The sequence below is a fragment of the Rhinolophus sinicus genome, chromosome 18 (genome assembly GCF_057876585.1).
Source record: "Rhinolophus sinicus isolate RSI-liver-muscle chromosome 18, RSI-T2T, whole genome shotgun sequence".
Classification (NCBI taxonomy): domain Eukaryota; kingdom Metazoa; phylum Chordata; class Mammalia; order Chiroptera; family Rhinolophidae; genus Rhinolophus; species Rhinolophus sinicus.
The window spans coordinates 109195049-109222370 of record NC_142518.1 but is presented as its reverse complement, the minus strand read 5'-3'; the positions used below and the strand labels follow the sequence as shown (position 1 = coordinate 109222370).

The following is a 27322-nucleotide window of genomic DNA, read 5'->3' as shown; positions in this document are numbered from 1 at the left end:
ACATGGGCCAGTGGGCTCTCAACCACAAGGCTGCCGGTTCAACTCCTCGAGTCCCGCAAGGGATGGAGGGCTCCGCCCCCTGCAACTAACAACAGCAACTGGACCTGGAGCTGAGCTGCTCCCTCCACAACTAAGACTGAAAGGACAATAATGTGACTTGGAAAAAGTCCTGGAAGTACACACTGTTCCCCAATAAAGTCCTGTACCCCTTCCTCAGTAAAATCTTAGAAAAAAAAGTTTTAATGAACTTCAAGTCCTAAGTTTACAAATGACAAAGTTTACAAATCAGTGTTTCTCGAGGGGCTCTTGGGCATCTTGGTGAGCTCTGGTAGCCTATCAAAGGTTCTCCAGGTCTTTTCATGGTTTCAAAGGAAAAAGTTTAAGACAATTCTGTTTATATGTTTGAAATGTGAGCTTAATTAGGATTTTCTAGATATCACGTTATAGATTTAGTAAGCATTATATTCTTTTTTTAAATTTTTTTAATTGGGGAGTATTGGGGAACAGTGTGTTTTTCCAGGACCCCTCAGCTCCAAGTCAAATCACTGTTGTCAATCTAGTTGTGGAGGGCGCAGCTCACTGGCCCATGTGGGCATTGAACTGGCGACCTTGATATTATGAGCACTGCGCTCTAGCCAACTGAGCAAACCAGCCGCCCAACATTGAATTCTTAAATGTTGGTTATTTATTACTAGGATTGTGTTATTTATTTTGTCTTGGCTAATTTCAGGTAACTGTTGTAGTTAATTAGCCCTTTATTTGTAAAATTTATATTTATTGTTGTTACTCTATTATTGTGTTATATTCTCAATACACTGAAAAGGTCAATAAAAAAGTTTACTTGGAAATGTGAAAGAAGTCAGCAATAAAATTAACAGGGTCAAGAAATACAGAAAAAAGTTTTGAAAAAAGTTAATTCTGGCCTTCCCTTTTACTGTGTCATTGTATAAAATTAAAAGATATATACCTGGATATGCTTGGTATTCAGGAATATAGGAGAAATTTCATCTGAATAAGGACAACCCCCGCTCATTGGCTCTTTTCTATCCCCTGAGGTCACTGAGCCTCTGTCATCTGGAAGGCCCTGTGTTAGTAGCGGGGACACTAGGATCAGCAGGACACACCCACCCTTGAATGACAGGGTGGGAGCCCCAGTCCTATGGGGAAGGTGGTGAGGGGTCCCCTCAGTCCTAGAGAACAAGTGAAAGAAGGGGAGAGGGGGTGGGGCTCCAGGGGAGAGCACTCCAGTGTAAAAGGCCCGAGCCATGAAAAGGCCATTTGGGGTTTTGGGAAACAGGATCCCTGTGTGGGAGATGATTGTGATGAAGCTGGTGGTGGCAGCGGCCAGAGTGGGCAGATGGTGTGTCTTGTACGCGAGAGGAAAACCTGGAAAGGCAAACTGCACTTAGCAGTTATTTGGGGAATAGTGGATAAACCAGAGAGCAATCCTCACCCAGGGCAGATAGGGAAGGGGTCCCACACGCTTGTTCCAGGGCAGGTGAATACAGGGTACAAACTAGATGTTTCACACCCATCACCTGCAAGGATTTCTGCAGAAACACAGCCATGTCCCTTTGAAATGATGCCAAGAAGCCTCTAGACTGACACTCTTTCCCCGGCCATGGAACACCAGCCACAATGCATTAAAGAGGATATTTTAATTACATTATCTTGTGTGTAATTTGTACAACTCTAAGCAAGGGCTAGATGTTGGTGAGGGTGAATGAATGACAATGGTGCTTTGGAGGTAAGAGCAGCTGGGTAGGTGGGAAAAGGGTGGTCTTTGACTCAAATTCTAGGAGCTTTGAGCTGTATCCTCCTGGGAAAGACTCCCCTACACTCAAATTAAATAATAGGTCCTCTAGGAGGGAAATTGTCCTGAGTTTTATTTGTGAAGCAGTCTTTTTGGCTAATTTAATATTCTGTATAAATTAGCATTGCATAATCTCTGAGATCTGAGAAACAAACAAGCAAAAACCAAATTTTCCAGAGGAGAGAGCAGTAGGGCTTGGGGGTAATACAATACTAGACATCACTGCCACTCACCAAAGTTGCAACGTACACCAGGCACGGTGTGAGTCGCTTTACAAACACTCCATACTCTCCTGCAGTCCTACAGGACAGGACTCATCAGACCCACTTACTTCACAGATGAAGAACCTGACGCTCACAGGCCTGGTAATTTTCCCCAGATCACGTGACTAGTAAGTGACAGGATGGAGACGGACCCCTGGCCTGAATTCATCTAGAGTCTATGTTCTGCCAGCCTGTGGCTGACCTATCTCACGGTTCATTTCTTTCCTCAGTACTATGCATGACTTCTCTCAGACGACACAGTAGGACCCTGCGGCCCAGGTAGTAAAAGCAGGCCTAAGAAAGAAAGGTGACAGTGTGGATCAAACACACGTTGGGGATTGTGTGAGGTTTGTTGAGGGCTAACTCTGCCAGGTGCCGGCATTTCTGCCCAGTGCCAGCACTTTCCCCCATGCCAGCACCCTTCCCCTGGGCTTCCTCTGTGTGCCTTCCTGTCCACCTCCTGAACCCGGCCTGCTGACCTGCTCCTCACTGCTGCCTCCTCTGAAAGCTGAACCCACTCCCAGTGGCATAGCCCCAAAGCTCTTCCCCTCCCCCGACATATAACATTCTTCAGGCTGTCTTCAGTGAATAAACTTGCTCTGCTGTGTATCCTTGTCTTGTTTCAAATGTGGGGGTCTTGCTCATGGCAGTGGGTGTACTAGTCAGGCTTAGGTTTTAAGAGTATAGGGGGGATGAGGCACACACATGGATGCTGCAAGTTATGCTGGGTGTCTGCATGCCGAAAAGTACAACCTAAAGCCGATGAATGCACCCAGGAAGGGGCTTGGCTTAACCAGAGGCCTGTGTGCCTTACGTGAAAAGCTCTTCTCAACACGTATCCTCATCCACAAGCCACTCTTACTACCTTATTTGACTGCTGGCATGCTAGCATCCTAACTCCCTTCTTTCTCCTGAAGCCTTCTGGAGAAATAGATCTTATCTTCCTGGAGGGACACTGGTGGAATTCTTTTTTATGAACAGTAGTAACAAGCTTTTAGCTTCTTGGTAGAAACACTTTGTAATCAATTTCAGCCCATTTATTTCCCTCGGTAGAGTGTGTCCCTCATCTGGGTTTTGTCCCTGTAGGAAAGAGATGATGGAGTTAACCATAGGCCAGAGTGGCTATATTAATACCAGACAAAGAAGATTTCAGCGGAAATAATATTATCAAAGGTAAGGAAGTCATCTCATAATAATAAAGTTGCCAATTAATCAAAAGAACCAAACATTCTAAACAGTTTGTTCCTAATAGCAGAGTTTCAAACTACATGAAATAAAAACGGATAGAACTGCAAGGAGAAACGAACAAGTCCACCAGCATAGTCTGAGATTTCAATACCCATCTCTCAGTAAGTGAAAAAAAAACACCAAGTAGACAGAAAATCAGTAAAGATATAGAAATTTTGAACTACACAACCAATTCAATTAACCTAATTGACATTGATAGAACAATCCCAGTAATAGCAGAATTCACATTCTTTTCAAGTACACCTGGGGCATTTACCAAGATAGATATAATATTGTGCTCACAAAGCAAGTCTCAATAAATTGAGAAGTATTCAAATCATGCAAAGTTTATTCTCTGACCACAATGGAATTAAATTTGTAATCAATAAGAGAAAGATATCTGGAAAATCGCCAAATATTTGAAAAGTAAATAATATATTCCCCAATATCTCATGGGAAAAAGAAAAAAATCAAAGAGAAATTAGAATATATTTAAAACAGAATGAAAATGAAAACAACAGAATTTATGTGATGCCACCAAAGCAGGACTTACAGGTGTATTCATGTTACTAAATGCCTGTATTTGAAAAGGAATACCTCAAACTCATCTCAGCTTCTCCCTTAAGAGTCTATAAAAAGAAAAGTACATTAAACCCTCTGAAGAATAGGTGTAGTAATAAAGACCAAAACAATATCAATGAAATAGAAAACAGAAAAACAATAGAGAAAATCAATGAAACCAAGAGGATTCTTTAAGAACAATGAAATTGATAAACCTCTAGCCTGACAAATGAGAACAAAATGCTCTCCTCTGACAGAGAACACAAATAACTGATATCAGAAACAAAAAAAGGTGGCATCACAACAGATTCTACAAATAATAAAATGATAAGAAAATACTGTGAACAACATATGCCAGTAAGTGTGACATCTTGTATGAAATGGACAAATTTTCTGAAAGACCAAAATACCAAAGCTCACTCCAGAAGAAATACACTTTAACCATACCTGAGTTTATGTTAATGAGGTGACTCTTGGTGGGTCCCTAGATAGCTTCAGGAAAGAAGCCGCTTTCCTGAACAACTTTTAGCCCCACCCTTGACTTTTTTTTTTTTTAAGTTTGGGCATGTTATTATAGCATGAGGCAATTTTTTTTTAAAAAAGATTTTATTGGGGAAGGGGGAACAGGACTTTATTGGGGAACAGTGTGTACTTCCAGGACTTTTTCCCTAGTCAAGTTGTTGTCCTTTCAATCTTAGTTGTGGAGGGCGCAGCTCAGCTTCCAGGTTCAGTTGCTGTTGCTAGTTGCAGGGGGTGCAGCCCACCATCCCCAACAGCAACTGAACCTGGGGCTGAGGAATTGAATTGGCAACCTCGTGGTTGAGAGCCCACTGGCCCATGTGGGAATCGAACCAGCAGCCTTCGGAGTTAGGAGCATGGAGCTCTAAACGCCTGAGCCACCGGGCCGGGGCAGGCCCCCACCCTTGACTTGATTTTGAGGAGAGGTGAGGGACTGGAGATTGAGTGAATCACCAATGACTAATGATTTAATCAATCATGCCTACATAATAGAACCTCCAAAAAAACCCCTAAATAAAGCGGCTTGGGGAGCTTCCAGGTTGGCTCACAGTGAAAAAGGCATGGAGGCTCCATGCCCCTTCGTCCATACCTTGCACTATGCATCTCTTCTTTTTGGCTCTTTCTGAGCTGTAACCTTTATTATAAACCAGTAACAGTAAGTAAAAGGAGGAGGAGGGAGAGGAGGGGACAGAAGAGAAGAAATACATAGTCCAAACAGCCCTTTATACATGAATGAAATTGAACTTGTAGATAAAAATATTCCAGAGAGAAAATTTCAGGCCCAGATGGCTTCACTGTTCAGTTCAACCAAACATTTAAAGAATTAACACCAATTCTTCACAAACTATTCCAAAAAATAGAAGAGGAGAGACCACTTTAAAACTCATTATTTGAGGCTCATATTATTGTGAAACCAAAGCCAAAGACATTACAGGAAAAGAAAACTACAGACCAATAGCCTTTATGAATATAGGCACAAAAATCCTCAACAAAATACTAGCACATTGAATCCAGCAGCCTATAAAAAAATTACACCCCATGACCAAGTGCAATTTATCCCTGGAATGTAGCGATGGCTTAACATCCAAAAATCAATCAACGTAGTATCCCATATTAATTGATTAAAGGAAAAAAAACCCACACGATCATAGACACAGAAAGAGCATTTGACAAAATCCAACATCCTTTCATGATAAAAACACTCAAACTAGAAACAGAAGTTCCTCAACGCAATAAAAGTAATGTACAAAAACATCACAGCTAACATTATACTTAATGGGGAAAAACTGAATGCTTTTCCTCTAAGATCAGGCACAAGATAAGAATGTCCACCCTCGCCATTTATATTCAACAGGGCAATTAGACAAGAAAAAGAAATGAAAGGCATCCGACTGGAAAGGAAAAAGTAAAATTACCTTTATTCACGGATAACATGCTACTAAAACTAATAATGAGTTTAGCAATGTTGCAGATTACCAGATCAATATACACAGTTTTATGTTCATATGGTATCAATGATCAGATATCGAAATAGAACTTTACAATAGCATCTAAAAATAAGATAAATTGAGAAAAGTTTAACAAAATTAGTGAAGGGCCCATGCACTGAAAACTATAAAATGTTGCTAATTAAAGGATTAAATAAATGGAGAAATAGCCCTTGCTCATTGGTCTGAAGACCCAATATTGATAAGATGCCAAGCTTTCCAAATTGTTCTACAGATTCAACACAACCCCAATCAATATCCCATTATTATTTTTTGTAGAAATTGGAAATATGGTTTTAAAATGGTGACTAACCACTCATGGGTATGGGTTTCCTTTTGGGTTGATAAAAATATCCTGAAATTGATTGTAACGATGGTTTCAAAACTGGGGATATACTGTCAACACTGAATTGCATATTTCAAAAGGGTGGCTTTTATAGTATGTGAGTTATATCTCAATTTTTAAAAAGAATCTCCATTTAGCAGATGAGGAAACTGAGGTGAAGAGAGGTTAAATGTATAACCCAGAATTCCTGCCTCCAGGGCTAGTCTGAACTTCAAAATGTTCGGATAGAACTTGGGTTAAATCCTTTCAATCTTGGCTGTTTCTTCTCCTTCCCTGAGCCCACTTGTCTCTGCCTATAAAAGCCACCACTTATTGAGCACTGTGTGCTCTGCACTGTATCAGGGACTCAACATGTATGACCCCGTACCTTCTTCCATAAGATAAGACTCTTATGTTTCTTCCCTCACTTTAAAGAAAAGAAACTGAGGCTCTGAGAAGTTAAGAGACTTGTCCAAGGTCACACAGTATTAAGAGGTAGAGAGCTTAGATTTGAGTCTACGTCTGAATCTGGGTTCACTGCCACTGTCATTGCAATACGTCCTCTTCTCATCTCTCCACTGCCCTCTACATGTATTTATGTATCCCACCCACTAGAATGCCTTTCCTTCTCTTACATATATCCAGATCATATTCACCCTTTCCCTAACAACTGTTTCTGTTTGCCAACTGTAACTGGATGACCAGATTCCAGTGGCACAGTCATTAGATAATTAGATGTTCTGATTGTTCTAAAAACTCAACCTGATGCATTTTGATATTCCAGTGTCTATCATGAAATGAAAGACAGAAAATGAAGTTTTGCTTGTATAAGATGCACGTCAGAAATGACAACACTCAAAACATACTGTTTCTTTGAAGAGCAAACTTGCTGCCCCCATTTAAAGGATTGCCCTGGCTCTCCACCTGTTTATTTTACTTTATTAAAATACTGAGTTTATTTTACATGTATATTTTTGTCTCCCCACCATTTCCATTTGTCTGACCACCACTACTACTATGTCCTATCATAACATTCCATACATACTTAAAACCAAGCAAAGGGTGGAGTTCCCATCTTTAAAAACTAAACAGGCATTTTGGACAACACATTCTTGGCAATGGAACCTGGACAACATTTATCAGACACGGTAGGGCAAGTTCTCACTCTGCATTATAAAAAGAACAGCCAGATAGCAACTGTTACAGAAATGAAATAAGACGGAAAATTTTTAACAAACTGTTTAAACTATTTTCTTAAAGAGACTTCCTCCACTGCCAGAGATCTTGAACAGCCTCCTGGTCAATCATCAGAAGCAATTCTTCACATAATTGATGAACTTGGCTTCCACTTTGGGAAGAGAACCACCTTTTTCTATACTTGCTTGCATTTTTGCTTTAATGTCTTCTTCAGAGCTAGGTCCTTTCAGTGTTTTAGGAGGGTTTCTTTTCCCTGTTTTTTGGATTCTTGACCTTTTGATCGTGGTGTTGATGGTTTTGAGTCTTTTCCATTCTGGTTTGATTTTTGTGCATTTTTGGCCGGAGTGTCTCATACAGATTTCTTTCTTTCTTTCTTTTTTTTTTTTTTTTTCATTTACTATATAATTTTTTAATTTATTTTTTAAATTTATTGGGGTGACAGTTGTTAGTAAAATTACACAGATTTCAGGTGTACAATTCTGTAACACATCATCTATAAATCCCATTGTGTATTCACCACCCAGAGTCAATCCTTTATTGGAGCTTTTTCTTCAGCTTCTTCCTCATCATCGTCATCATCATCTTCATCAGCAACAAGTTTGACTTTCTCCCATGGAAGCTTGCTGCCACTTCCGGGGGCAGAACACTTTCCAGATATACTTAGGAGTTTCACATGCTCCTCCTCGTCGTCTTTTGACTCTGCATCTTCATCCACGGCTACTAAGTGGTTGTCCACTAATATGCACAGGCCCTGAACCACACTTCCATCGTCAGACCACAGATGGTGGTACTTCAAAGCCCCCAAGGGAAACCATTGTATGTACAGAATTTTCAAAGTTGCCAGTGTTACTTTAATTGTACTGTCTTCATAATTCATTGCCTCTGCTTCAACAACGTGTAGTTCGCCCTTTGCACCAGCCCCAACACAGAAGAGTGTTATATGTTGTACCAAGGTCCACGAATGATCTCTCGTAGGCATCCATGATTGGGGTAACGAACAAACGTTAGTGGTGTAATGGCCAGATTCCGAGTGCTGGCAACCTAATTTCCCAGTATGCTTTGAGGCCTGCACCTTCTTGACCCTCACTGCCAAAATGTGGCAGAAGCATTCATTAAACAGTGGAAGCTATGATAGGTTCAAATGAAGAATGAGGAAGTTAAACAAAGGGATGTTGCTTTAATATAATATGTTCGACAATGTTTTTCCATAGTAACAAATGCAAGTGAGGAAACTGACAGAAGTTTGACATATTCTTGTTTGACTTTAACACTGAATCATCACAATGATAAGAAGGTTAATGCATCCAGACATATGAAATGCCAGAAACATTTTTAAAATATTGACACCATGTCCGTCTTTTAAGTTGTTAAGTTCTTAGAAACTATAGGCTGTGGTTGTAAATAAACTAAACAATGAACAATGACATAAAACAGTGGGAGAACTGCAACTTAACTATCTTTACTTCATTACCCAAGGTTCATTGAAAGAAAATAAAACCATAATTCAATTCTCTCTAGATGTGGAAAGTAAGGCCCAGGGAGAACGGACTTGCCCCAGTCGGTAGCAGAAATGAGACTGGAACCCAGACCTTCTTGGGTGCTAAGCCAGTGCTCTGTAAGCCCTGCTGCATCCATAAGTCAGCAAGGAATACCTTCTCTTATTAAAGGTGCACGAATTCTAGCACATGGCTCATCAAAATTTATAGAGCCATCAATGTCTGCAATAAAAAGCTCAGTGAGATTTCCTTTTTAATGAAAGTATTAAAAGCACCATTTGAGAGAACATTGTTTATTTGCAATATCGCTTCCTGTTAAGCTTGATTTAGTGTTTAAGCAGAGAGATCTAATCTTATATAAATCTCAACAGTAAATAATTCAGGTTTCAAATCAAATGAGGCATGGATTCAACTTCCAGATTTGTGTTTCTTTCTCTAATTGACAATGCAGGCTTTTGCTGCCATTTACACAGGGAACAGTGTCTCCCACCTGTAATCAAATGAACTCTTTAAATTAAATACTGCTCACTTCCCTTCTGCTTTGAAGTTTTCTTTAAACAATCAGAATCCACATGTTTCTCAAATTCAAGCAGACATTCATTTTTGTTTGCTGAAGTGTTTTTTGTTTTTTTAATTTCTACATGGAGATGGAAGAAATCTATAGAGTTTTGAAGTCTGTAACTGGGGTTTATATGTTGAAATTCTAAACACTTAAAGATATATTAGATTTGGATGCCACACGGCATACACTCGAAACTTGTCTGATTTCCCAGGAGCTAATGTGGAGAGCAGCTTTCAATCATTTGTTCATTCCGACTTTTGGCTTTCCACGTCGGCAAACATTTTCTGATTGCCCATTCTGAGCCGGGCACCATGGAGATCCAGAGATGAGGTGTGGCGTAGCGGTTACAGGAAGGGGAGTGGCGAACTGGTACAGGGATGACTAAAGCCTGCCTGTGGGATAAAGATCCTCCCATCACGTGTGGTCTAGAAAGATTATTAAGACAGGGACACATGTATCACTCAGGAGGGTCAACAGAGGGAGGAAGTGTTCCAAGACAGTTTCCGGAGGGCATCCCAGAGGAGAGGGGACGGGGATTTGGCCTTATAAGAATGGGGTAATTTCAGCAGGCATACCCGAAAGGGCTGGAAGCAAGAGAATATTCCAGGTGGAGGGAACAGCAACAGCAATGGTATAGAGGTGGGAAGGGGCAGATGAGACTGGTGGCTGAATGGAAACAAGCCCATAAACTTTGATTAACTGTGTTTGGTAGGGCTCATGTACGCAGCTAAGCCATATGTCTGGCTAATTAGAGACACTCATTTCAAAGCTCCTGTGGCATTAAGATAAGCTATAGGCAGCTCACAGTCCAAGGCTAGTTTTTGTGGCTGTAATCCATCTAATGGCAATGGCTCATGGACTATTGTCTAGCTAGGGCCCGCTGGAAGTTTCTATCAAAGCTAATAATGAAAACAGGGAGCTCCAAGGAGCTGGGACAGATGTTGAGCCTTCCTCTGTGTCTGTCAAGGCAGCATAATTCTGGTTTGCTTGGAACTTTGCAACATCACAACAGAGCAGGAGAGCAGAGGCCAAGGCAGCCTGTTTCCTTTTCATGGGCCCCATAAGAGCTTTGAGGGAACCCTCAAACAGCAAGACTCTAAAATAACATTGACTGATTTCAGAATATGCAAAGATAGAATCTGGAAGTCTGAGGCTGGGAGCTATAATTCTATACAGCTACTCTCTAAACAAAAACCCACAGATGCAAACTGGAGCAAACTGTTCAGAAAAAAAACCACACCATTTGGTTAAATCCGTACAATAGCCAAATTTTAAAATTCCTTCCAGTAATTTCCATTTCCCATTGAGGCACAGCTCAAAGCTGCCCTCTTCCATACGTGAAACACAGCTACAAACTCCACAGTAGGAAGGAACAGACCCAAGAAACATTCATCATACCGATACTGACAAATGCTCACATATTGTGCATTTGACAGTAGCGGCCAGGATTGGTCACCACGTTTAGGTACTAGCACTTGGAATTGAAATAAAGAGTCTTCATTACTTTATACGGGACCAGGGAACAAAAACTTGATTCACAAAAGATAACTGCTCTTCTTTACTACAAACACTGCCTCATGTTCATTGATTCATTTATTTTCATTCAACTAATATATGTTTTACTCCAGCTACCTGAAGAATGGGCTATATAGTATTTTATATATTTTGTTTAAGTATAACTTACATATGACAAAATTCACCCTTTTTAGTATATAGTTCTGTGAGATTTGATGAACACATTAGTTGTGTAACAATCACTACAGTCAAGATATAGAACACTGTCAATACCCCTAAAAATTCCCTTGGTCCCCTGTGTAGTCAGCCCCTACCAACATCCCCATTCTTTGATAACTATTGATCTATTTTCTGTTCCTTTAGTTTTCACTTCTTGCAGAATGTTATATGAATGGAATTATGCAGTATGTAGCCACTTGAGTCTGGCTTTTTTCACTTAGCACAATGCATTTGAGATTCATCAATGTAGCTGTGTCTATTAATAATTTATTCCTTTTCATTGCTGTATAATATTTCATTGTATGAATGTAGCGCAATGTGTTCATCCTTTTGTCTGGTGAAACCCCTATGAGTTGTTTCCAGCTTTGAAAGTTATGAATAAAGCCTTTATAAACATCCACACACAGGGCTCCGCGTGAGTTAGATATCTGAGTATCTAAGATATCTCAAACTCAACATGTCTAAAACTGTATTGATCTTTTTCTCCAACCTACCTACCCATCCATGACTTTCCCTTTCTTTTTGGATGGCAATTATATATTTCTAGTTGGTCATGACAAAAATATGTGCATCAAACTTGTCACTTCTCTCATGCCACAACAATCTTTCAGCAAATTCTGATGTCTTTACCTTCAGAAAAATTCAAAATCCTACCACTTTTCACCAGCTCCACTGCTACCAACCTGATCCAATACACCCTCATCTCTTACCTGGATTACTGAATTACCCTTCTAAATGGTCTCCCTGCTTTGGCCCTTGAGCCCTAGAGTACATTCTCACAGCAGCCAAAGAAATCCTTCTAACATGTTAAATCAGATCAAGTCACTCCCTTGCTCCCCATTTCATTCAGAGGAAAACTCCAAGTCCTTAAAATGTCCTATAAGGCCTCATACTCTCTGGTTCCTTTACCTATTACCTGTCTGTCTGATCCTCTTCTGTCACTTTCCTTGCTCTCTTTGTTCCGGCTACATTGGTCTCCTTGGTGTTCTTCAAACATGTGTTTCTCACTACTACCTCAGTTCCTTTGCATTGATGGTTCACTTTTCCTAGAATGCTCTTTCCCTAGCATTTCATAAGATTAACTCCCTCACCTCTTTCAAGTCTTTGCTTAAACGTCACTTTCTCAATGAGGCCTAACCACACCATCCTAACTAATACAGTATCCTGCCAAACCTCACCACATCCCCCCCACACATACACCGTACTCTCAACCAACCTCACCCTATTTTACTTTTTCATTTTTATAAACATGCATCACCTTCCAATACACTGGCATAAAATTCATGTCTGGATCATGCTTATCTGCCCTCCCCTGCAAGAATGTAAATTCTAGGAAGAACCTTTGCTTTATTCCTTGACGTATTTCAATAACCTAGCACACTGCCTGGCACAAAATGGGCACTCAACGAATATTTGCTGGATGACCTAAAGAACGTCCTCAAGAACAATCCTCTGTGTGCAGTTTCCTGATACCCAACCCCACGCTGGTCTTTATAAAGGTCCTCCCGGGCTGCAGCAGCCCGAGTTTCGTGTGAGGAGGAGCTGTGCTTTGGAGAGTTGGGGAAAGGCACTGCCAAGAAGGCACTGCTACCAAGCTTGTAAGGGAAGCTCAGAGAGGTCTCCGAGTGTCACAGTGGTAGGCTCTGGGGCATCTGGCTGATCTCGATCAAGGTCTAGCCTCTATACTGCAAATAACAACTATCTTTAGTACCAGTGACTTTGTGAGACCACAACATCCAATGTGTTCCAAGTAATCATTGTCAAAGAGGAAAATTGCTCAGTATGTACAGTGCCTCCAAGGGGACAAAGTAAATACCACACTGAGCCAGCAAGTCCAGACCTTGAAAATAACCAAATAAACGCCTGGGCTGGGCTAATCCAACTGATATCTTAGTTGAGATGGCAAAAATATGAGAAGCTGTCCACCACACCGAATGAACCCTCCTGACCATCTGTCAGTTGATATAAAAGTGTTCTTTCAAGAAAAAAATGACTTACGTGGTTGGTGCTACTTTCTGGTAAATACTGGGATGTACTTGAAATTGCCTGCTGCCCCCAAAACACAGAGCCTGGGACTCACAATCAATCAGTATTAATAGGTAGTGCACAGGGGGTTTTTAGGGCAGTGAAACTATTCTGTATGATACTGTAATGGTAAATATGTATCATTATACATTTGTCAAAACTCATAGAATGTACAACACAAAGTGTAAACCCTAATGTAAACTATGAGCTCTAGTTAATAATAATGTTTGGATATTGGCTCATCAATCATAGCAAATGTTAGTAACAGGGGAACCTGTAAGGGAAGGGGGAGATAGGTTAGGGTACATATGTACTCTCTGCACTTTCCACTCAATTTTTCTATAAACCTAAATCTGCTCTAAAAAATAAAGTCTATGCTGTTAAAAAATACCATTTAAATTATTTCAAAAATAAAACTTTTTATAATAAATCTAACAAATTATATGCAAGCCTTTTATGAAGAAAATTGTAAAACTTTATTAAAAACTCTTTTAAAATACATAAACAAATGGAGAAACATATCATGATCTTGCGTTGAAGATTCAGTATTTTAAAAATACCAATTTTCTCCCCAAATGGATCTATATATTAAGTGCAATTCCAATAAAATACCCAAGGTTTTTTTTGTTTTTTGTTTTGTTTTGCTTTATTTTTGCATAATATGTCAACCTAATTCTAAAATTTATGCTGAAAAACAAAGGGCCGAAAGTAGCCAAGACATTCCAAAAGGAAATGATCCAGATAGGAGAATAAACTCTGCCAGATACCAAGATTCATAGTAATCAACAGGAATAATGTGCTATAAATGCTGCGTGCTTATGATTCACTTCTGATAATACTTAAGTAATAACTAAGGAATTGTAAGATGAGAAAATTGCTACCTGATGTTACATTGATGCCTAAAAATAATTTTATGTATGTGTTTCTTTTACATTTCATCTTCCTAATAAAAATAATTCAAGAGGAAAACTATAGTATTTAGACCCTGTGGTTTTTAATTCATGAGTAGACAAATAGTCCATTGGAATAGAGTCCATAAATGCACATGTACACAGTATTTTGATTGATGACAGAGAAGGAATTACAGATCATTGAAGAGGATAGACTATATAATATAATTGGTTCTGGGAGAACAGTTTATATTGAAAAAAGAAAAGAAATGCTTACCTCATACCACATGAAAATCACTTCCAGATGGAGATGAAGTGAAGACTTAAATGTAAAGTGCAAAAGTACAAAATATTTAGGAGACCCCATACAGGGGCACAAATTTATGACCTTGGATTAGAGAAGCAAATATTGAGCTTATTATAAGCTCAACTGCATCAAAACTATGAACTTCTGTTCATTAAAAGAACCCCTAAAAAGTAACAAAGACAAGCCACATGCTGGAATCAGATATTTAAGTATATAAAGCTAATAAAGTATTAATATCTAAATACATAAATAACTTCAAAAATCAATAAGAAAATTATACCCTAATTAAAAAACTGGACAAAAGACACATTTTGAAGGAAACAAACTGCACGGGGTCCATAAATATATAAACATATGCTTAAGACATTTTAATAAAGAAAATGTAAATTAAAACTAAAATGGGATATATTTTATACCTACCAAATTGGCAAAGGTGAAAAAGTAAGAGAATTTGTTAACAAGAGGTGGAGCAGCAGGGACTTGCTGGGAGTCATGTAACAAGTACTTTGGAAAAGTTTGACATTATCTGCCGAAATTGTTATGCCGTTACCCTATAACCCAGCAATTGTATTCCTTGGTTTTGTAAACGCTGAGAAAGAAGATACCTACCAAGAAGGGCTCCTGGTGGCTAACAATGCTCCAACAACAAACCAAAAAAAAAAAAGAAAAGAAAAAAAGAACAAACCAAAAACCAGAGCCTAGCATCCATTTCTAAACAGCGACCTCTCACACAAACCATACTTCAGGGAGAAGCCTGCACTGAGCTTTCTGCCTCCTGCACTAAACTGCCTGCCTGCACTGTGCTCCTGCCATCGGAATCAGCTCTTATTAAGGAGTTCCTGGAATCCTATTTCAACCAATAGGACTGAGATGTTCCCTTTCCAATTGGAGCAACACAGTTATATTTCTATTAGCATCTTCACCAACCCACTGGAGCAGCTCCATTCTGACCAATCAGGACAGTGCTTTTTGGCCCAATCAAACTGTAAGGACTTGGAGTGCTCATTCACATGAAGACAGACCAATCAGGGGCCAGGGGCAGGGACTTCTCTCTACATAAATTAGTTCCCCCTGGCTCAGGGGAGTGCACTTTCCCTTTCCAACTAAGACTGAATGAAGCCTGTGTTTTTCCTGGCTGGACCTGAAACACCAAAGACTTCTCCCTGGAGCGGACATGGGTGGAGCAGGACAGAGTGTGGTGGACCAGAGCATGTGGAGCAAACCAGAGCAGACCAGAACTGTGCAGCTGGAGAGGAGCCTTGCTCCAGGGCCGCCTCACAACTGTACTGTTCCACAGCCATGCTGTTTCATGACTGAGCTGTTTGCACTGAATAAAGTTTCCTTCTTCACTGCACCCCAAATCGAGAATTCCTATTGGCCTTGAATTGGTGCCAACAACCATCTGTTGACAGCTTGGAGAAAGTTTCCTATGTGCATCTAGAGGCATATAAAAGAATAGTCATTGTAGCACTGTTTGAAATGTGCAAAAACCTGAAACAATTACTTAAGTGTCTATTAGTAGGTACTAAGTTGTATAGTCATACAATGGGATACTGTGCAGTCATAAAAATAAATTATAATTACATGTAGCTCACAAAGCTGAATTTCTGGGACGTAATAAGCGAAAAAAGCAAGTCACAAGAGAAAACATGGAGAAAACATGATGTCATTCCATTAATGTAAGAAACAAGCAACACTAAACAATACATGGTGGGGATACATAAACAGTAAAGCTATAACGACAAGCAGGTGAATGACTAACCTAACATTAAGAACAGTGTTTACCTGTGGTCTTTGGGGGATGAAAAATGATGTGATTGGCTAGAGATTTACAGGGGCTTCCAAGGTACGTTAGGTGTTCATTTTAGAATTTAAACTGTACATGAACAATTTATATATTCTTTTGTATGTATTATTTATCCCATAATAAATTTTTAAGAGTAAAAGGTTAGAACAAGCAAGATATTTTGAAAAAGAAAAACAAAGTGAGGGAATTCAGGCTAATGGAACAAATTAGAGAATCTAGAAACAGCTCCCCACATATATGGGGGGGAAATGATGGTGCATTTACTATATTATCCTAGGATAACTGGGTATCTTCATATAAAAGATAAAAATATAAAATTATGTCTTTACCTAACATCATACCAAAAATCTGTCAATTGTCAGGCAGATTAAAGAACTTAATAGGAAAATAAAATCTTTAAAACTCTTTTTAAAACAAAAATTTGTATTAGTTTAAAGTGTACAAAACAACATAGTGATTAGACGTTTATATATTTCACAAAGTGATAACCCCAATAAGTCTACTACCCATCTGACACTGTACAGTTATTACAATATTACTGACTATATTCCCTATGCTCTACTATACGTCCCCGTGACTATTTATTTATATTATAGTTGACATTCAATATTACTTTATATTAGTTTCAGGTGTACAGTGTAGTGGTTAGACATTTATATGTTATGAAGTGATCCCCCTTGATAAGTCTAGTACCTGTTTCTTCAGATCGTATAAATCTTTAAAACGCTGAAGAAAATGTATAAAAACATTTTTTATAACTTCTGGGTAAGGAAGAATGAAATAAGTAAGACAAAAAGCATAACCTGTAAAAAAAATTGATAATTTTGATTCCATTAAAATTAAAATGTTCTGTGCATCAAAAGTCATCTTGGGAAAAAACAAACGTCAAGCGTTCTTCCATATTTGTGGAAGAAGTATTTAAAACACTTATTTCTGACAAAGGAATACAATATATGAGAAATACATTAAATACTCTTATTAATCAATACTGAAAAAAACAAATACACTAAAAAATGTACAAAAAATAAAAACAGGGAATTCACAGAAGAGGAAACCTGATTAAACTTATGAAAAATATGTTCCACCTCACTAATATTCAGGAAAATGCAAATTTAAAAAATACCCCTCAGACTGGTAAATTTTTTAAAGTCTGATAATACCAAATTTTGACTCAAGTGTGAGAAACTAGAACTTCCAAACACTGCTGCTGATTGCATAAATTGCTATGACCACTTTAGAGAGCAATTTGGAACTATTTAATAAGGTTAAAAACACGCACCGCCTATGACTCAGAAATTACCCTGTCAGATATGTGCCCTAGAACAGCAGCCCCCAGATTGCTGAGGGTTCCTGAGAGCCTTTAAGGCAATCTACTAGATCAAGACTACTTTCTTAATAATACTAAGGTATTATTTGTTTGTTTGTTTTCTTTTATGAGGGTACAGGGGAGTTTTCAAGAAGCTACATGACATATGATACCACAATAGAGTGGAGAAACAGGTAGGAAAATCCAGACGTCTTCTATTAAGCCAGATGTTAAAGAAATTTGTAAAGATATAAAACAATGTCACTCTTCTCAATTATTTTTGTTTTGGAAAATAGTTTTTTTCTCAAAAATGTTATTTCTAAATGAACAAAGAAATACTTAAATTTTCTCAGCTTTAATTTCTATTACGTGAAGTAGCAATAGATACTAACAGCTACCACTTAGTAAATGTTTATCCTGTGCTAGAGCCAGTACTAAGTAGTTTATGTACCTTTTGATTACCTGGTCCTGTGGGTCTTATCTCCTTAATAGCACATGAAACTTGTCACTGCATAGTTTAGCCTTGTACCATCTCTTGCCTGGACACTTGCAGCAACTTCATTCATTATTTTTTCAACCAATATTTATTGAGGCTCTACCATGTGCGAGGTACTGTGCTGAGGATTCAAAGGTGAGCAAAACATATCCAGTCCCTCCTCCCATGGAGCTTACATTCTAGAAGAGACAAGGGTTAAGTCAGTTGTCCAGTCCATTCTCACATTATAGCCAGCTTCCTCTCTGTAAAACAGATCTAACCTTTTCAGAGCTCTGGCATACAACCTTCAGGATAATGTTCCAACTTGTTAACTTGGCATTCAAGGCTTCCCAAGTCTTTTCCAATTTACCTTTCCAAACTCAATATCCACCCCCCTCCCTAAGACAGATGGGGACACACATACACACGCTAACAGCCGTCTTTTCTGTTCCTAACACCCCATCAACCATCCAGACTAGACTGAATCCATGTCCTCCTAACATTTGATGCACTACTACATCTACATGGCTTCAGAGTTGCTCTCTGAAAACTAGTCCCTAAGGGCTCTCCCCACCCCAAAGGCTGGTGTCCCGTGACACCAGATTGCCCATAATGGGGCTGAAAGTTAGAAAAAAGCCTTGGAACTCTCTACTTCCTCTACCTGTGATGCCCTATCCCCTTCACTTGGCTAACTCTTACCTATCTGTCCTTCAGGTCCCAGCTTGGATGACTCTTCCTCATGGAGGCCTTCAATGTCCTCCCCACTCCATCGCCTTCCCCTGTAGCCCCCTACTGGATGGGATACCCATCCTTTGTGTGTCCCTCCTGGTCCTACTGTCATTATTTGCTGTCTGTCTCCCCGAGGGCAGAGGTCTCATCAGTTTTATTCACCATTCATCCCCAGGGTCTGCCACACTGAAGGAATGAATGAATGAATTGTTGAATGGATAAATGAATGAATTTTTGAAAAAAATAAAGAAATGGAAGAAGTCCTAACAGAACGGATTGATATACTATGCCCATGGTTTGAAAGACAATATTGTTAAGATGTCAAATCTCCCCAAATGATCTGTAGATTCAAAGCAATCACAATATGTATCCTAGAAAACTTTTTAGTAGATACAGTAGATGTCAAAAAACAAATTCTAAAATTTAGGTATATAGATATAGGAACTAGAATAGCCAAAAAAAATTTTTTTTGAGGAAGAGAAAAAAGTCCAAGGACTGACATTATCTGATTTCAAGGGGCCATGGAACATATACCCTGGGATCTAAGACAAACCTCAACAAATTTAAAAGAATTGAAATCATGTAGAGTGTACTCGCAGAGCAAAATGGAATCAAACCAGATATCAATAACAGAAAGATAACAGAGAAATCTATGAACACACAGAATCTAAACAACACACTCAGAGTTAATTCATTAATCCACTTATAATTAATCAAAGAGGAAGTCACAGGGGAAGAAAAAAATACATTGAACGAAATGAAAATAAGAATACAACATACCCAAATCTGTGAGATACAGCTGAAGCAGTGGTGAGAGGGAAATTTATAGCACTAAATGCATATGAAAAAAAAAAGGGACATCTCAAATCAATAATCTAAGCTCCTACCTCAAGAACCTAGAAAAAAGAGTGAAATAAACCCCAAGCAAGCAAAAAGATGGAAAAGAGCAGAGCAGTAATTGATGAACTTAAAAACAGAAAAAACAAAAATCAATGAAAAAAATTTCTTTGCAAAGATCAATAAAGTTGACAAACTCCTAACAAGACTGACAAAAAAGATATATATATATAGAGAAAAAACACAAATGATCAATATCAGGAATGAAACGGGGTATCATAACAGGTCCTGCAGACTTCAAAATGATAATAAGGGCATACTACAGACAACTCTAGACACACACATTTGATAATTTAGACAAAATAGACAAGTTCTTTGAAAAACACACTGAAAAAAACACAACTCCTTCAGTATGAAACATATAATTTGAATAGACCTATGACTATTAATAAGTTAAATTCATGGTTTTAAATCTCCAAAAAAATAAATGTCCAGACCCCGATAGTTTCACTGGAAAACTTTACTAAACATTTAAGGAAGAATTAACACCAATTCTACACAATCTCTTCCAGGAAATAGAAGAGGAAAAACACTTTTTTATTAACTTTATGAAGCTAGTATTACCATGATACCAAAACTAGGCAAAGACATTACAAAAACACTGCAGACCAATATCCTTCATGAGCAGAAACACAAAAGTCCTTAACAAAATAATAGATTGAACGTACTGAAATAATAATACAATGTGACTAAGTGGGAAGACAGTGAACCTATAAAGGAGACAAGGAACGAGAGAAAAATAGGAGAGAAAAAAAAAAAGAACATCATGTCTTGTAAGCCAAGGGAAAAACACTTAGGAGAGGAGGTACTAGTCAAGTGCATTGATTATTGCAGAGAAGTCAAGGAAGATAAGAAAGGAAACACTGCTGAGTAACCAGGATGTCATTGATGACATTGATAACAACAGCATACGAGAAATGATATGAGAAATGTTGAGAACAGAAGCCAGACTGCAGTGAGAGGGGAGCGAGTGAGCAGCAAGCAAGTAGAGACATCGAATGTAAACAACTCCTTCCAGAAGGATGGCTATGAGAGTAGGAGAGAAGATAGTTCATTAGCTTGAGAGGCAGTTGAGTTAAGGATAGGAGGAGGGATATTCAAACACAAGATTTTTGGACATTTTTACATTTTCATTGCTGGATGAAAGACATAGCTAAAAGAAGAGGTTACCCCCGTAGATGACAGGCAATAACTGGTGAAGAGACAGATCCCCAAGAGGGAGAAAGAGATGGGCTCCACAGCACAAGTGGAGGGCTTGGTCTTAGTCTGGGGAAAGAACGCTTAATTCGCCTATCATAAGAACATCATGGTTTTGAGTCCTGGACTAACTATCCTGTGACTTTGGGCCAGTTATCTAACTTCTCTAAACTTCAGCTGCCCCGTCACTAAGTGCTAACAAATATATCTAACTTCTTTTCCTCCTTCTGCAAGTCAGAAGGCTACCCCCTGGTCCTACTGAGTTAAGATCCTCCCTCGCATATAAAGCCCAGACCAAAAAGAGCTCCTCTGACTACCTGAACTCTGCCTTCCGACAGATGTCCGTCGATGTAATGTGGAGGTAAAGAGACACCAAGAGTGTGACCTTGGTCAAGCTACTTGACCTCTCAAAGCCTTAGTTTCCACATTTGTAAAATGGGGATGATATTCGCTCTTCCCTTCCAAGGTTACTGTGGAGATTAAAGGAGGTTAAGACATATAAAATGCTTAACATAGCAGCTGATCCTAGCGTGCTTGATATATGGCAGATATAACCTACAAGGCAGAAAGTAACTTGATGAACAGGGTTTAATTAGATATTGTTGCAAAATCCCTGTGAATTGCAATATTGGTATCATTACAAAATGATGATTCACTTTTTATATATCTCAAAGGAAATTAAGACAATGGATACTGGGACCTGGAGTTAAATCCTTGAAAAGGTTAAACACCTAAGGAGGATCACACAAATATGCCCAAATGATTTTAGGCAAATGGGCAAAATAAATCCAATGGAAGAAGGATAGCCTCTGCAACAAATGGTGTTGGAGCAACTGATGACCATAGGCAAAAAATGAACATAGACCCAAACCTCACACCTTATACAAAAATTAAATCCAAATGGATCATGAATTTAAAGGTAAAACAAAATAAAACTTATAGGAAAAAATAGGACAAAAATCTTTGGAAATTAGGCCTAGGCAAAGAGTTCTTAGACGATCTGTAAAAGGAAAAATCAAATTGGGCCTGATCAAAATGGAAAACTTTTGCTCTGCAAAAGCCATGTGAAGAGGACTAAAAGACAAGCTGCAAACTGGAAGAAAATATTTTCAAAGCACATATACGATAAAGTACTTGTATACAGCACATGTGAAGAGCTCTCTAAATTCAACAATAAAAAAATCAAGCCAATTAGAAAATGGGCAGAAGACATGAAGATCGATTTCACCAAAAAGGGTATACAGATTGCAAAAAGCATGTGAAAAGATGCTCAATACCATAAGCCATCAAGAAATGCGAGCTATAACCATAATGAGATACCTCTGCACTCCTATTAGAATGTCTAGAATAAAAATAGTGACACCATCAGATACTGGGGAAGGTGTGGAGAAATTGGATCACTCATACATTGCTGGTGGGAATGTATTATAAAATGCTAGCAACAGCCCCTCTGGAAAACTACCTGGCAGTTTCTTATAAAACTAAATGTGTAACTTCCATACAACCCAGCAACTGCATTCTTGGACATTTCTTCCAGACTTTAAAAGTAATGTTCATACAAAATCCCGTACATGAATGTTTATAAAAGCTTTATTCTTAATAGTCCCAAACTGGAAACAACCCAGACATCCTTCAACGGGTGACTAGATAAACAAACTGAGGTACCAGCCATAATATGGGATTCTACTCACCAAGAACAAGGAATGAACCAATGATACAGATAACAAACTGGATGAATCTCGAGAATATGTTAATGAAAAAGTCAATCCCGAAAAGTTACATACTGTGTGATTCCATTTATATACCATTTTTTGTTTGCTTGTTGTTTTTTTTAAGTTCTTAGTTTATTAGTCCTCTCGTGAAAAATCTGCTCACTCACCACTGATAGTCACTGACGAATCTTCACTCCTGTCGTCCAATCTCCACCTCTCTCTTTGCCAGCACCAACATTGGCCTTTGCAGCCCCACTAACTTTCTTCACTCTGTGCTTGCGTTCCTTTTGCTGTTTCCTCGAGGTCTTTTTCTTCTCATACAGGCCATGTCTTGCAAGTCTACGTCTGAGTTCATTTTTCTTTGCGTAATCCAAGGAATCATAAATCATGCCAAAGCCAGTTGTCTTGCCACCACTGAAATGGGTTCTGAATCCAAATACGAAGATGACATATGGTGTGGTCTTGTGCATTTTGGCTAGTTTTTCCCGAATTTCTGTCTTACGTACTGTTGCCTTCCCAGGGTGAAGGACGTTGCTGACCATCTGTTTCTGTTGAAGTGGTCTAGTGGTCATGAATTCTCTGGTCCAGATAGTTACTGTGTCATTCACGATGGTGGCCAGCCCTCAAGCAGCCAGGGAGGAAAAAAAGCTATATAACATTCTTGAAATGACAACTTTACAGAGATGAAGAGCAGATTAGTGTTTGCCAGGGGCAAAGTGTGTAGACACTGGAGGAAGGTGACTGTGGCTACAAAGGGCCCTTGCAGTGATGGAAGAACTGCTTAGTTTCTTGATGGTGGCGGTGGACACATGAACCTGCTCAGAAAATAAATGGAATAGAACACACATAAATAAACACACACACACACACACACACACACACACACACACACACACGAGCATAGGTAAAACTGGACAATCTGAATAACATCAGTGGATTGTTTCCATGCTAACATCCTTGTTGTAAAATCATACTATAATTTTGTAAAGTGTTATTATTGGAGAAACTGGACAGAGTTTCTAGAAAGATCCCTGATACAAGATCTCGGTATTCTTTCCCAAAATTACATGGGAATCTACAATGATCTCATTAAAGAATAAAGTCCAAGGAGACATTAAAGACTGTGAGAAACACAACTTTAAAGCTTTCAGAAGAAAACAAAGAAGAATATCTTTATGACCTCATGGTAAGGGGAGATTTATTTTAAAAAGACAGGAGGAGCACAAACCATGAAGTCAAAGGTTGATACACACGTGACTGCATTTAAATAAAAATTCTGTGCAGCAAATACCATTTGTAAAGACAAGCTACAGAATGCTAGAAGACATGCGCAGCACAGGTATCTGACAAAGGATTGATATACAGAACATAAAATAAATATGTTGATAAACTTTTTTTTTAAAGTTGTTTTTCAATGGGCAAAAGACTCTATAAAGAGGCAATTTCCAGAAGAGGAAACCTCACCAATGTACATGTAAAAAGGGACTCAGCCACTCTAGTCATCTGAGAGACACCACAAGACACCATTTCATACCCATCAAATTGACAAAAATCTTAAAGGTCTGACAATAGCAGGTGTTAGTGAGGAAATGGGACAATTGGGTTTTTATACACAGCTGCTGGTGTGTAATTCACTGCAAATACCTTAGGAAGCAAATTGGCAACATCCAGTAAAGTTAAAGATGCATAACCAAAAAATACTGAAAATGTGAAATAGAGGATCACACTGAGTGTATTGCATTCCATCAAAAATAAATAAAAATCTAAAAAGTGCTAAAAAAAAAAGTTAAAGATGCATATTTTTTTTATCCAACAATTTCACTCCCAGATCTATAACCTAGATAGCGGCTTGAAATATTTTTGGTCATGAGTCATAGACACTATGAAATAATTTTAGATTGTAACACAATGTATATTTATAAAAATTGAAGCAAAGCTTTTCTGCAAGAATTTTTATCCTGCATGCAAAGCCCTATGACATCTTCTATTTTATTCCATTTCATTTTTTAATGCTCAGCATGATTAATTAAATTGATTTTATGATCCATTAATGCAGCTGTTCTCAATCTTGGCTGCACATAACAATCATCTGGGGAGCTTTTAAATCTCCACTGCCAAGGCCACAACCCAAACAAATTAGAATATCTGGGGAGTGTGACCCCAGCATCAGTAGTTTTTAAAGTTCCCAGGTGATTCCAATGTGTAGCCAAAATTGAGAATTGCTACACTAATGGGACACAGCATGAAGTTTGAAAAACACTATTCTAACTGCTGAAATTCTACAAAGCCTGTAAATTAGTTAATACAATTTTGCCAATGTTAATTTTTGGAGGTTTTGATTATTGTATTGTAGTTATGTGATATTAAATATTAGGGGAGGCTGGGTGGACATTACATAGGAACTCTGTGCTATTTTTGCAACTTTTCTGTAAATACAAAATTGTTTCAAAATAAAAATGTTCTTAAAAGGAAAAAATGCCCTAGAGAATATATTGCACCAAGAGGCATGTACTAGAATGTTCAGAGCCACGATGTTTGTAAAAGCAAAAAACTGGAAACACCAAAATGTCCATCAACAGAATGGATAAATACCCCGTGCTATAATCCTACAATGGAATACATATACCAATATGGATAGATCTCAAGAATAGACAATGAACAAAGCAAGTTACAGAAGCGTAATTCATAGCGTGACATCATTTTGTGAGACTGCGAGACAAGATTACATATTTTTATGGATATACTCATATCTGAATTGAGCACAAGAATAGAGAAAGACATGGGAATGAAAACCACTAAATTCAGAATAGCAATTACCAAGGGAAGGAGGCAGGAGAATGAAATCAGGGTGGGGTGGGGAGGGGACTTCAAATTGCATTTGTACTGTTTAATTACTTAAGCTGAGTGGTGGGTGTATAAGCATTGGCTATACGGTATCATTCTTTTTTTGCTCATGTGTATGTCTGGCCTATTTTATAATAAAAAGTTAATCCAAAGGACTAATAAATTATCAGGTGGGATAGAAAAGAGAAGGACTCTACAGAAACTCGGAGTTTGGGAGCCAGTGAGTGGGAGCAGAACACCAGTCTTGCCCTCTACCCACCTGGGGCATCTGCCAATGTGCATGGACGATGACTATACTACATGAATGCCGAGCCCTTGGGGCCAGCATTTCATTAGTGCCGTGAACAACAGTAAACTCAGGTCATAGCCCAGATAGCTCTGATCCCACTTTCGAGACATGCTCTTGGGGTAGAGTTGAGACTAGACCAAGTCAATCTGTGTGATCTCTAGTACAGCCCAACTCTGGAGACTCAGTGTCATGCGGGGAAGCCTGCGGGGTCTCTGCTCCCGCTCCATGCACCAGAATGCAGGACATGGTGAGGCCAAAAAGGAACACCCACGGAGCCATAGGCAGGGGAGTCATACCACTACGGTCTCACTGGAGGCTGGGTTCACTGGACATGCGACCTGCTGTCCCTTTTGTCTGCAACCCACTGGCGACTCTCTTTCACTCTCCTCCACTCTCTTTCCTCTCTCTCCTAGCGTAGCCACAGCAGTTATATTAGTGGCCAATGGCTCACTGGTTACAGCTGACGGCCAACTAGCCACAGCTGATGGCCACGCAATCACAGTTGGCCATTTACTACCTGAGCCAGCACCTGTCTATGTGAGGCCGAGAGCCTGGAAACTGCTTTTTTGGGGCTCTGCCCCCACACTCAGGCTGGGCTAGGAGTAAGGGAAAGAAAGGTAACATTTCTTACCCTTTGAGTAAGAGCCATCCCCTGTGAACACTGAGTAATCAGACCTTTGCCATGACCATTCTTGGGTGTCATCACACTGCTGACCTCCACTACTTTGCATAATTCACTCACCATCCCCTGAGAGAATGAATCATGGACGACGTGAAGGAGCTGATTTTGGATTCAGGACGACTTTGAGGTGGTGGCTCAGATAGCAATCAACGGCTGGGCGCACCTAAGGCCAGCATGAGGGCACTGAGAGACCAAGGGACATCAGAAAAGAAGAAAGAAAGGAAGGTAGGAGGCACCAAAGACAAACCCCACCTACTTCCTCATTTAGGCTCAGGCCTCCCACACTGTCTCCCAGATAGCTGATGGGAAATGCCTCCCAAGCAGGAAGCGTGGATTTTGGCCCCTACTCCCTCTTCCCCTGGTGGAATTCCAGGGTCTGGGGGTAGAGAGGCACAGCGTGCCAAGACCATCCAACCTGCTTCCATGCCGCATGGCAGAGCTTCTCCCCTTCTCTTTGAGAAACGGAAGCCCATTCCACACATCTGCCGGAAAAGTCTCCAGGGAATGCCTTCCCTCAGAAACTTGGGGAGACCCAGTTATGAATGGGGCCACTATGCAAATCTGCCACAGCAGATTTAAATCCCAGATGGGCATCTCTTTGTTCAGGGAACACAAAATAACTGGAGAGTGAGGATAGAGAGGGTAGAAGAGATTTAGAAGACTGAGTTAACAGGTTTGGCTACTGATATGGGTAGGAAGGGAAAGGCCTTGAGGATAGGATAGGTAGGTATTGAAAAAGTTGCAGACAACAACATGGATGGACCTAGAGAACATTATGTTAAGTGAAATAAGTCAGAAAGAGAAAGACAAATACCATATGATCTCACTTATATGCGGAATCTAAAGAAAAGAATAAGTGAATGAACTAATCAGAAACAGTTTTGGAAACATGGAGGAAAAACTGAGGGTTGCTAGAGGGGCGGGGGGGTGGGGATAAGGGGAAGGTGAGAGGTTTTGGGAACGTACAGAGGGATAGTG

General features: G+C 39.3%; 2 pseudogenes across 1 annotated transcript; both read right to left on the bottom strand.

Moving 5' to 3' along the window:
- Positions 1 to 48: 48 nt before the first annotated feature.
- Positions 49 to 23803, bottom strand: LOC148754694 (small ribosomal subunit protein eS24 pseudogene; annotated as a pseudogene). The gene is made up of 2 exons (XR_016019998.1): positions 22697 to 23803; positions 49 to 3156 (listed from the first exon to the last, which is right to left on the bottom strand). The product of XR_016019998.1 is annotated as a small ribosomal subunit protein eS24 pseudogene (transcript).
- Positions 7123 to 19828, bottom strand: LOC109434371 (nucleophosmin-like; annotated as a pseudogene).
- Positions 23804 to 27322: the final 3519 nt, after the last annotated feature.